The sequence below is a fragment of the Prunus avium genome, chromosome 8 (assembly GCF_965620075.1).
Source record: "Prunus avium chromosome 8, drPruAviu1.hap1.1, whole genome shotgun sequence".
Taxonomy (NCBI): domain Eukaryota; kingdom Viridiplantae; phylum Streptophyta; class Magnoliopsida; order Rosales; family Rosaceae; genus Prunus; species Prunus avium.
Window position 1 is genome coordinate 14,275,165 of NC_142291.1, and position 12,422 is coordinate 14,287,586.

Below are 12,422 nucleotides of genomic sequence, written 5' to 3' on the forward strand. Positions count from 1 at the left end.
AATTAGGAACGAACTGCCGTTGAACTTGAATTGTCCAATTTCTCACACCTATTGATTTCGGATCGAGCCCAAAACTTGGGCAAAATCATAATACGGTGGGAGGAGTCATTTGGTGAGTTTTGAGTGAAATCCAATCGCTAGAAGTATGGAATACACCAAGCACTACAATTAGGAACGAATTGCCGTTGAACTTGAATTTTCCAATTTCTCACACCTATTGATTTCGGATCGAGCCCAAAACTTGGGCAACATCATCATATGGAGGGAGGAGTCATTTGGTTTGTTTTGAGTGAAATCCAATCGCTAGAAGTATGGAATACACCAACCACTCCATTTAGGAACGAACTGCCGTTGAACCTGAATTGTCCAATTTCTCACACCTATTGATTTCGGATCGAGCCCCAAACTTGGGCAACATCATAATATGGTGGGAGGAGTCATTTGGTGAGTTTTGAGTGAAGTCCAATCGCTAGAAGTATGGAATACACCAACCACTCCAGTTTGGAACGAACTGCCGTTGAACTTGAATTGTCCAATTTCGAACACCTATTGATTTCGGATCGAGCCCAAAACTTGGGCAACATCATAATATGGTGGGAGGAGTCATTTGGTGAGTTTTGAGTGAAATCCAATCGCTAGAAGTATGGAATACACCAACCACTCCAGTTTGGAACGAACTGCCGTTGAACTTGAATTGTCCAATTTGGAACACCTATTGAATACGGATCGACCCCAAAACTTGGGCAACATCATAATATGGTGGGAGGAGTCATTTGGTGAGTTTTGAGTGAATTCCAATCGCTAGAAGTATGGAATACACCAACCCCTCCAATTAGGAACGAACTGCCGTTGAACTTGAATTGTCCAATTTCTCAAACCTATTAATTTCGGATCGAGCCCAAAACTTGGGCAACATCATAATATGGTGGGAGGAGTCATTTGGTTAGTTTTGAGTGAAATCCAATCGCTAGAAGTATGGAATACACCAACCACTCCATTTAGGAACGAACTGCCGTTGAACCTGAATTGTGCAATTTCTCACACCTGTTGATTTCGGATCGAGCCCCAAACTTGGGCAACATCATAATATGGTGGGACGAGTCATTTGGTGAGTTTTGAGTGAAATCCAATCGCTAGAAGTATGGAATACACCAACCACTCCAATTAGGAACGAACTGTCGTTGAACTTGAATTGTCCAATTTCTCACACCTATTGATTTCGGATCGATCCCAAAACTTGGGCAACATCATAATGTGGTGGGAGGAGTCATTTGGTGAGTTTTGAGTGAAATCCATTCGCTAGAAGTATGGAATACACCAACCACTCCAATTAGGAACGAACTGCCGTTGAACTTGAATTGTGCAATTGGGAACACCTATTGATTTCGGATCGAGCCCAAAACTTGGGAAACATCATAATATGGTGGGAGGACTCATTTGGTGAGTTTTGAGTGAAATCCAATCGCTAGAAGTATGGAATACACCAACCACTGCCATTAGGAACGAACTGCCGTCGAACTTGAATTATCCAATTTTTCACACCTATTGATTTCGGATCGAACCCCAAACTTGTCCAACAACATAATACGGTGGGAGGAGTCATTTGGTGAGTTTTGAGTGAAATCCAATAGCTAGAAGTATGGAATACACCAACCACTCCAATTAGGAACGAACTGCCGTTGAACTTGAATTGTCCAATTTGGAACACCTATTGATTTCGGATCGAGCCCAAAACTTGGGCAACATCATAATATGGTGGGAGGAGTCATTTGGTGAGTTTTGAGTGAAATCCAATCGCTAGAAATATGGAATACACCAACCACTCCAGTTTGGAACGAACTGCCGTTGAACTTGAATTGTCGAATTTGGAACACCAATTGATTTCGGATCGAGCCGATAACCTGGGCAACTTCATAATATGGTGGGAGGAGTCATTTGGTGAGTTTTGAGTGAAATCCAATCGCTAGAAGTATGGAATACACCAACCACTCCAATTAGGAACGAACTGCCGCTGAACTTGAATTGTCCAATTTCTCACACCTATTGATTTTGGATCGAGCCCAAAACTTGGGCAACATCATAATATGGTGGGAAGAGTCCTTTGGTGAGTTTTGAGTGAATTCCAATCGCTAGAAGTATGGAATACACCAACCACTCCAATTAGGAACGAACTGCCGTTGAACTTGAATTGTCCAATTTCTCACACCTATTGATTTCGGATCGAGCCCCTAACTTGGGCGACATCATAATATGGTGGGAGGAGTAATTTGGTGAGTTTTGAGTGAAATCCAATCGCTAGAAGTATGGAATATACCAACCACACCAATTAGGAACGAACTGTCGTTGAACTTGAACTGTCCAATTTGTCACACCTATTGATTTCGGATCGAGCCCAAAACTTGGGCAACATCATAATGTGGTGGGAGGAGTCATTTGGTGAGTTTTGAGTGAAATCCATTCGCTAGAAGTAGGGAATACACCAACCACTCCAATTAGGAACGAACTGCCGTTGAACTTGAATTGTCCAATTTCGAACACCTATTGAATACGGATCGAGCCCAAAATTTGGGCAACATCATAATATGGTGGGAGGAGTCATTTGGTGAGTTTTGAGTGAAATCCAATCCCTAGAAGTATGGAATACACCAACCACTCCAATTAGGAACGAACTGCCGTTGAACTTGAATTGTCCAATTTCTCACACCTATTGATTTCGGATTGAGCCCCTAACTTGGGCGACATCATAACATGGTGGGTGGAGTCATTTGGTGAGTTTTGAGTGAAATCCAATCGCTAGAAGTATGGAATACACCAACCACTCCAATTAGGAACGAACCGCCGTTGAACTTTTATTATCTAATTTGGAACACCTATTGATTTCGGATCGAGCCCAAAACTTGTTCAACATCATAATATGGTGGGAGGAGTCATTTGGTGAGTTTTGAGTGAAATCCAATCGCTAGAAGTACGGAATACACCAACCATTCCAATTAGGAAAAAACTGTCGTTGAAATTGAATTGACCAATTTCGCACACCTATTGATTTCGGATCGAGGCCAAAACTTGGGCAACATCATAATATGGTGGGAGGAGTCATTTGGTGAGTTTTTAGTGAAATCCAATCCCTAGAAGTATGGAATACACCAACCACTCCAATTACGAACGAACTGCCGTTGAACTTGAATTGTCCAATTTCTCACACCTATTGATTTCGGATCGAGCCCCTAACTTGGGCGACATCATAATATGGTCGGAGGAGTCATTTGGTGAGTTTTGAGTGAAATCCAATCGCTAGAAGTATGGAATACACCAACCACTCCAATTAGGAACGAACCGCCGTTGAACTTTTATTGTCCAATTTGGAACACCTATTGATTTCGGATCGAGCCCAAAACTTGTTCAACATCATAATATGGTGGGAGGAGTCATTTGGCGAGTTTTGAGTGAAATCCAATCGCTAGAAGTATGGAATAGACCAACCATTCCAATTAGGAAAAAACTGTCGTTGAAATTGAATTGAGCAATTTCGCACACCTATTGATTTCGGATCGAGCCCAAAACTTGTTCAACATCATAATATGGTGGGAGGAGTCATTTGGTGAGTTTTGAGTGAAATCCAATCGCTAGAAGTACGGAATACACCAACCATTCCAATTAGGAAAAAACTGTCGTTGAAATTGAATTGACCAATTTCGCACACCTATTGATTTCGGATCGAGGCCAAACTTGGGCAACATCATAATATGGTGGGAGGAGTCATTTGGTGAGTTTTTAGTGAAATCCAATCCCTAGAAGTATGGAATACACCAACCACCCCAACTAGTAACGAACTGCCGTTGAATTTGAATTGTCCAATTTCTCACACCTATTGATTTCGGATCGAGCCCCTAACTTGGGCGACATCATAATATGGTGGGAGGAGTCATTTGGTGAGTTTTGAGTGAAATCCAATCGCTAGAAGTATGGAATACACCAACCACTCCGATTAGGAACGAACCGCCGTTGAACTTTTATTGTCCAATTTGGAACACCTATTGATTTCGGATCGAGCCCAAAACTTGTTCAACATCATAATATGGTGGGAGGAGTCATTTGGCGAGTTTTGAGTGAAATCCAATCGCTAGAAGTATGGAATAGACCAACCATTCCAATTAGGAAAAAACTGTCGTTGAAATTGAATTGACCAATTTCGCACACCTATTGATTTCGGATCGAGCCCAATACTTGGGCAACATCATAATATCGTGGGAGGAGTCATTTGGTGAGTTTTGAGTGAAATCCAATCCCTAGAAGTATGGAATACACCAACCACTCCAATTAGGAACAAACTGCCGTTGAACTTGAATTGTCCAATTTCTCACACCTATTGATTTCGGATCGAGCCCCAAACTTGGGCAACATCCTAATATGGTGGGAGGAGTTATTTGGTGAGTTTTGAGTGAAATCCAATCGCTAGAAGTATGGAATACACCAACCACACCAATTAGGAACGAACTGTCGTTGAACTTGAACTGTCCAATTTCTCACACCTATTGATTTCGGATCGAGCCCAAAACTTGGGCAACATCATAATGTGGTGGGAGGAGTCATTTGGTGAGTTTTGAGTGAAATCCATTCGCTAGAAGTAGGGAATACACCAACCACTACAATTAGGAACGAACTGCCGTTGAACTTGAATTGTCCAATTTGGAACACCTATTGAATACGGATCGAGCCCAAAACTTGGGCAACATCATAATATGGTGGGAGGAGTCATTTGGTGTGTTTCGAGTGAAATCGAATCGCTAGAAGTATGGAATACACCAAACACTCCAACTAGGAACGAACTGCCGTTGAACCTGAATTGTCCAATTTGGAACACCTATTGATTTCAGATCGAGCCCAGAACTTGGGCAACGTCATAATATGGTGGGAGGAGTCAATTGGTGAGCTTTGAGTGAAATCCAATCCCTAGAAGTATGGAATACACCAACCACTCCAATTAGGAACGAACTGCCGTTGAAATTGAATTGTCCAATTTCTCACACCTATTGATTTCGGATCGAGCCCCTAACTTGGGCGACATCATAATATCGTGGGAGGAGTCATTTGGTGAGTTTTGAGTGAAATCCAATCGCTAGAAGTATGGAATACACCAACCACTCCAATTAGGAACGAACCGCCGTTGAACTTTTATTGTCCAATTTGGAACACCTATTGATTTCGGATCGAGCCCAAAACTTGTTCAACATCATAATATGGAGGGAGGAGTCATTTGGTGAATTTTGAGTGAAATCCAATCCCTAGAAGTATGGAATACACCAACCATTCCAATTAGTAAAAAACTGTCGTTGAAATTGAATTGACCAATTTCGCACACCTATTGATTTCGGATCGAGCCCAAAACTTGGGCAACATCATAATATGGTGGGAGGAGTCATTTGGTGAGTTTTGAGTGAAATCCAATCCCTAGAAGTATGGAATACACCAACCACTCCAATTAGGAACGAACTGCCGTTGAACTTGAATTGTCCAATTTCTCACACCTATTGATTTCGAATCGAGCCCCTAACTTGGGCGACATCATAATATGGTGGGAGGGGTCATTTGGTGAGTTTTGAGTGAAATCCAATCGCTAGAAGTATGGAATACACCAACCACTCCAATTAGAAACGAACCGCCGTTGAACTTTTATTGTCCAATTTGGAACACCTATTGATTTCGGATCGAGCCCAAAACTTGTTCAACATCATAATATGGTGGGAGGAGTCATTTGGTGAGTTTTGAGTGAAATCCAATCGCTAGAAGTATGGAATACACCAACCATTCCAATTAGGAAAAAACTGTCGTTGAAATTGAATTGACCAATTTCGCACACCTATTGATTTCGGATCGAGCCCAAAACTTGGGCAACATCATAATATGCTGGGAGGAGTCATTTGGTGAGTTTTGAGTGAAATCCAATCGCTAGAATTATGGAATACACCAACCACTCCAATTAGGAACGAACTGCCGTTGAACTTGAATTGTCCAATTTCTCACACCAATTGATTTCGGATCGAGCCCCAAACTTGGGCATCATCATAATATGGTGGGAGGAGTCATTTGGTGAGTTTTGAGTGAAATCCAATCGCTAGAAGTATGGTATACACCAACCACTCCAATTCGGAACGAACTGCCGTTGAAATTGAATTGCCCAATTTGGAACACCTATTGATTTCGGATCGAGCCCACAACTTGGGCAACATCATAATATGGTGGGAGGAGTGATTTGGTGAGTTTTGAGTGAAATACAATTGCTAGAAGTATGGAATACACCAACCACTCCAATTACGAACGAACTGCCGTTGAACTTGAATTGTCCAATTTGGAACACCTATTGATTTCGGATCGAGCCCAAAACCTGGGCAACATCATAATATGGTGGGAGGAGTCATTTGGTGAGTTTTGCGTGAAATTCAATCGCTAGAAGTATGGAATACACCAACCACTCCAATTAGGAACGAACTGCCGTTGAACTTGAATTGTCCAATTTCTCACACCTATTGATTTCGGATCGAGCCCCTAACATGGGCAACATCATAATATGGTGGGAGGAGTCATTTGGTGAGTTTTGAGTGAAATCCAATCGCTAGAAGTATGGAATACACCAAACACTTCAATTAGGAACGAACTGCCGTTGCACTTGAATTGTCCAATTTCTCACACCTATTGATTTCGGATCGGGCCCCTAACGTGGGCAACATCATAATATGGTGGGAGGAGTCATTTGGTGAGTTTTGAGTGAAATCCAATCGCTAGAAGTATGGAATACACCAACCACTCCAATTAGGAACGAACTGCAGTTGAACTTGAATTGTCCAATTTCCCACACCTATTGATTTCGGATCAAACCCCAAACCTGTGCAACATCATAATACTGTGGGAGGAGTCATTTGGTGAGTTTTGAGTTAAATCCAATTGCTAGAAGTGTGGAATACACCAACCACTCCAATTAGGAACGAACTGCCGTTGAACTTGAATTGTCCAATTTGGAACACCTATTAATTTCGGATCGAGCGCCCAAAACTTGGGCAACATCATAATATGGTGGGAGGAGTCATTTGGTGAGTTTTGAGTGAAATCCAATTGTTAGAAGTATGGAATACACCAACCACTCCAATTAGGAACGAACTGCCGTTGAAATTGAATTGTCCAATTTCTCACACCTATTGATTTCGGATCGACTCCAAAACTTGGGCAACATCATAATATGGTGGGAGGAGTCATTTGATGAGTTTTGAGTGAAATCCAATCGTTAGAAGTATGGAATACACCAACCACTCCAATTAGGAACGAACTGCCGTTGAACTTAAATTGTTCAATTTCTGACACCTATTGAGTTGGGATCGAGCCCAAACCTTGGGCAACATCATAATATGGTGGGAGGAGTCCTTTGGTGAGTTTTGAGTGAAATCCAGTCGCTAGAAGTATGGAATACACCAACCACTCCACTTAGGAACGAACTGCCGTTGAACTTGAATTGTCTAATTTCTCACACCTAATGATTTCGGATGGAAACCCAAACTTTGGCAACATCATAATACGGTGGGAGGAGTCATTTGGTGAGTTTTGAGTGAAATCCAATTGCTAGAAGTGTGGAATGCACCAACCACTCCAATTAGGAACGAACTGCCGTTGAACTTGAATTGTCCAATTTCGAACAACCATTGATTTCGTATCGAGACCAAAACTTGGGCAACATCATAATATGGTGGGAGGAGTCATTTGGTGGGGTTTGAGTGAAATCCAATCGCTAGAAGTATGGAATACACCAACCACTCCAATTAGGAACGAACTGCCGGTGAACTTGAATTGTCCAATTTCGAACACCTATTGATTTCGGATCGAGACCAAAACTTGGGCAACATCATAATATGGTGGGAGGAGTCAATTGGGGAGTTTTGAGTGAAATCCAATCGCTAGAAGTGTGGAATACACCAACCACTCCAATTAGGAACGAACTGCCATTAAACTTGAATTGTCCAATTTCTCACAACTATTGATTTCGGATCGACCCCAAAACTTGGGCAACATCATAATATGGTGGGAGGAGACATTTGGTGAGTTTTGAGTGATATCCAATCGCGTGAAGTATGGAATACACCAACCACTCCAATTAGGAAGGAACTGCCCTTGAACTTGAATTGTCCAATGTCTCACACCTATTGATTTCGGATCGAGCCCAAAACCTGGGCAACTTCATAATATGGTGGGAGGAGTCATTTGGTGAGTTTTAAGTGAAATCCAATCGCTAGAAGTATGGAATACACTAACCACTCCAATTAGGAACGAACTGCCGTTGAACTTGAATTGTCCAATTTCTCACACCTATTGATTTCGGATTGAGCCCAAAACTTGGGCAACATCATAATATGGTGGGAGGAGTCATTTGGTGAGTTTTGTGTGAAATCCAATCGCAAGAAGTATGGAATACACCAACCACTCCAATTAGGAACAAATTGCCGTTGAACTTGAATTGTCCAATTTGGAACACCTATTGATTTCGGATCGAGCCCAAAACTTGGGCAACATCATAATATGGTGGGAGGAGTCATTTGGTGAGTTTTGAGTGAAATCCAATCGCTAGAAGTATGGAATACACCAACCACTCCAATTAGGAACGAACTGCCGTTGAACTTGAATTGTCCAATTTGGAATACCTATTGATTTCGGATCGAGCCCAAAACTTGGGCAACATCATAATATGGTGGGAGGAGTTTTTTGGTGAGTTTTGAGTGAAATCCAATCAATAGAAGTATGGAATACACCAACCACTCCAATTAGGAACGAACTGCCGTTGAACTTGAATTGTCCAATTTGAAACACCTATTGATTTCGGATCGAGACCAGAACTTGGGTAACATCATAATATGGTGGGAGGAGTCATTTAGTGAGTTTTGAGTGAAATCCAATCGCTAGAAGTATGGAATACACCAACCACTCCAATTTGGAACGAACTGCTGTTGAACTTGAATTGTCCAATTTATCACACCTATTGATTTCGGATCGAGACCAGAACTTGGGCAACATCATAATATGGTGGGAGGAGTCATTTGGTGAGCTTTGAGTGAAATCCAATCGCTAGAAGTATGGAATACACCAACCACTCCAATTAGGGACGAACTGCCGTTGAACTTGAATTGTCCAATTTGGAACACCTATTGATTTCGGATCGAGCCCAAAACTTGGGCAACATCATAATATGGTGGGAGGAGTCATTTGGTGGGTTTTGAGTGAAATCCAATCGCTAGAAGTACGGAATACACGAACCACTCCAATTAGGAACGAACTGCCGTTGAACTTAAATTGTCCAATTTCTGACACCTATTGAGTTTGGATCGAGCCCAAAACTTGGGCAACATCATAATATGTTGGGAGGTGTCATTTGGTGAGTTTTGAGTGAAATCCAGTCGCTAGAAGTATGGAATACACCAACCACTCCACTTAGGAACGAACTGCCGTTGAACTTGAATTGTTCAATTTCTCACACCTATTGATTTCGGATGGAACCCCAAACTTGGGCAACATCATAATACGGTGGGAGGAGTCATTTGGTGAGTTTTGAGTGAAATCCAATTGCTAGAAGTGTGGAATACACCAACCACTCCAATTAGGAACGAACTGCCGTTGAACTTGAATTGTCCAATTTCGAACAACTATTGATTTCGGATCGAGACCAAAACTTGGGCAACATCATAATATGGTGGGAGGAGTCATTTGGTGAGTTTTGAGTGAAATCCAATCGCTAGAAGTATGGAATACACCAACCATTCCAATTAGGAACAAACTGCCGTTGAACTTGAATTGTCCAATTTGGAACACCTATTGATTTCGGATCGAGGCCAAAACTTGGGCAACATCATAATATGGTGGGACGAGTCATTTAGTGAGTTTTGAGTAAAATCCAATTGCTAGAAGTATGGAATACACCAACCACTCCAATTAGGAACGAACTGCCGTTGAACTTGAATTGTCCAATTTATCACACCTATTGATTTCGGATCGAGACCAGAACTTGGGCAACAACATATATGGTGGGTGGAGTCGTTTGGTGAGTTTTGAGTGAAATCCAATCGCTAGAAGTATGGAATACACCAACCACTCCAATTAGGGACGAACTGCCGTTGAACTTGAATTGTCCAATTTGGAACACCTATTGATTTCGGATCGAGCCCAAAACTTGGGCAACATCATAATATGGTGGGAGGAGTCATTTGGTGAGTTTTGAGTGAAATCCAATCGCTAGAAGTATGGAATACACGAACCACTCCAATTAGGAACGAACTGCCGTTGAACTTGAATTGTCCAATTTGGAACACCTATGGATTTCGGATCGGTCCCAAAACTTGGGCAACATCATAATATGGTGGGAGGAGTCATTTGGTGAGTTTTGAGTGAAATCCAATCGCTAGAAGTATGGAATACACCAACCACTCCAATTAGGAACGAACTGCCGTTAAACTTGAATTGTCCAATTTGGAACACCTATTGATTTCGGATCTAGCCCAAAACTTGGGCAACATCATAATATGATTCGTGGACTCATTTGGTGAGTTGTGAATGAAATCCAATTGCTAGAAGTATGGAATACACCAACCACTCCAATTAGGAATGAACTGCCGTTGAACTTAAATTGTCCAATTTCTCACACCTTTTGAGTTCGGATCGAGCCCAAAACTTGGGCAACATCATAATATGGTGGGAGGAATCATTTGGTGAGTTTTGATTGAAATCCAATCGCTAGAAGTATGGAATACCCCAACCACTCGAATTAGGAACGAACTGCCGTTGAACTTGAATTGTCCAATTTCTCACACCTATTGATTTCGGATCATGCCCAAAACTTGGGCAACATCATCATATGGTGGGAGGAATCATTTGGGGAGTTTTGAGTGAAATCCAATCGCTAGAAGTATGGAATACACCAACCACTCCAATTAGGAACGAACTGTCGTTGAACTTGAATTGTCCAATTTGGAACACCTATTGATTTCGTATCGAGCCCAAAACTTGTGCAACATCATAATATGGTGGGAGGAGTCATTTGGTGAGTTTTGAGTGAAATCCAATCGCTAGAAGTATGGAATACACCAACCACTCCAATTAGGAACGAACTGTCGTTGAACTTGAATTCTTCAATTTCTCACACCTATTGATTTCGGATCGAGCCCAAAGCTTGGGCAACGTCTTAATATGTTGGCAGGAGTCATTTGGTGAGTTTTGAGTGAAATCCAATCGCTCGAAGTATGGAATACACCAACCACTCCAATTAGGAACGAACTGCCGTTGAACTTGAATTGTCCAATTTCTCACACCTATTGATTTCGGATCGAGCCCAAAACTTGGGTAACATCATAATATGGTGGGAGGAGTCATTTGGTGAGTTTTGAGTGAAATCCAATCGCTAGAAGTATGGAATACACCAACCACTCCAACTAGGAACGAACTGCCGTTGAACTTGAATTGTCCAATTTCTCACACAAATTGATTTCGGATCGAACCCAAAACTTGGGCAACATCATAATATGGTGGGAGGAGTCATTTGGTGTGTTTTGAGTGAAATCCAATCGCTAGAAGTACGGAATACACCAACCACACCAATTAGGAACGAACTGCCGTTGAACTTGAATTGTCCAATTTCTCACACCTATTGATTTCGGATCGAGCCCAAAACTTGGGGAACATCCTAATATGGTGGGAGGAGTCATTTGGTGAGTTTTGAGTGCAATCCAATCGCTAGAAGTATGGAATACACCAACCACTCCAATTAGGAACGAACTGCCGTTGAACTTGAATTGTCCAATTTGGAACACCTATTGATTTCGGATCAAGCCCAAAACTTGGGCAACATCATCATATGGTGGGAGGAGTCATTTGGTGAGTATTGAGTGAAATCCAATCGCTAGAAGTATGGAATACACCAACCACTCCAACTAGGAACGAACTGCCGTTGAACGTGAATTGTCCAATTTCTCACACAAATTGATTTCGGATCGAACCCAAAACTTGGGCAACATCATAATATGGTGGGAGGAGTCATTTGGTGAGTTTTGAGTGAAATCCAATCGCTAGAAGTACGGAATACACCAACCACTCCAATTAGGAACGAACTGCCGTTGAACTTGAATTGTCCAATTTCTCACACTTATTGATTTCGGATCGAGCCCAAACTTTGGGCAACATCATAATATGGTGGGAGGAGTCATTTGGTGAGTTTTGAGTGAAATCCAATCGCTAGAAGTATGGAATACACCAACCACTCCAATTAGGAACGAACTGCCGTTGAACTTGAATTGTCCAATTTGGAACACCTATTGATTTCGGATCAAGCCCAAAACTTGGGCAACATCATCATATGGTGGGAGGAGTCATTTGGTGAGTATTGAGTGCAATCCAATCGC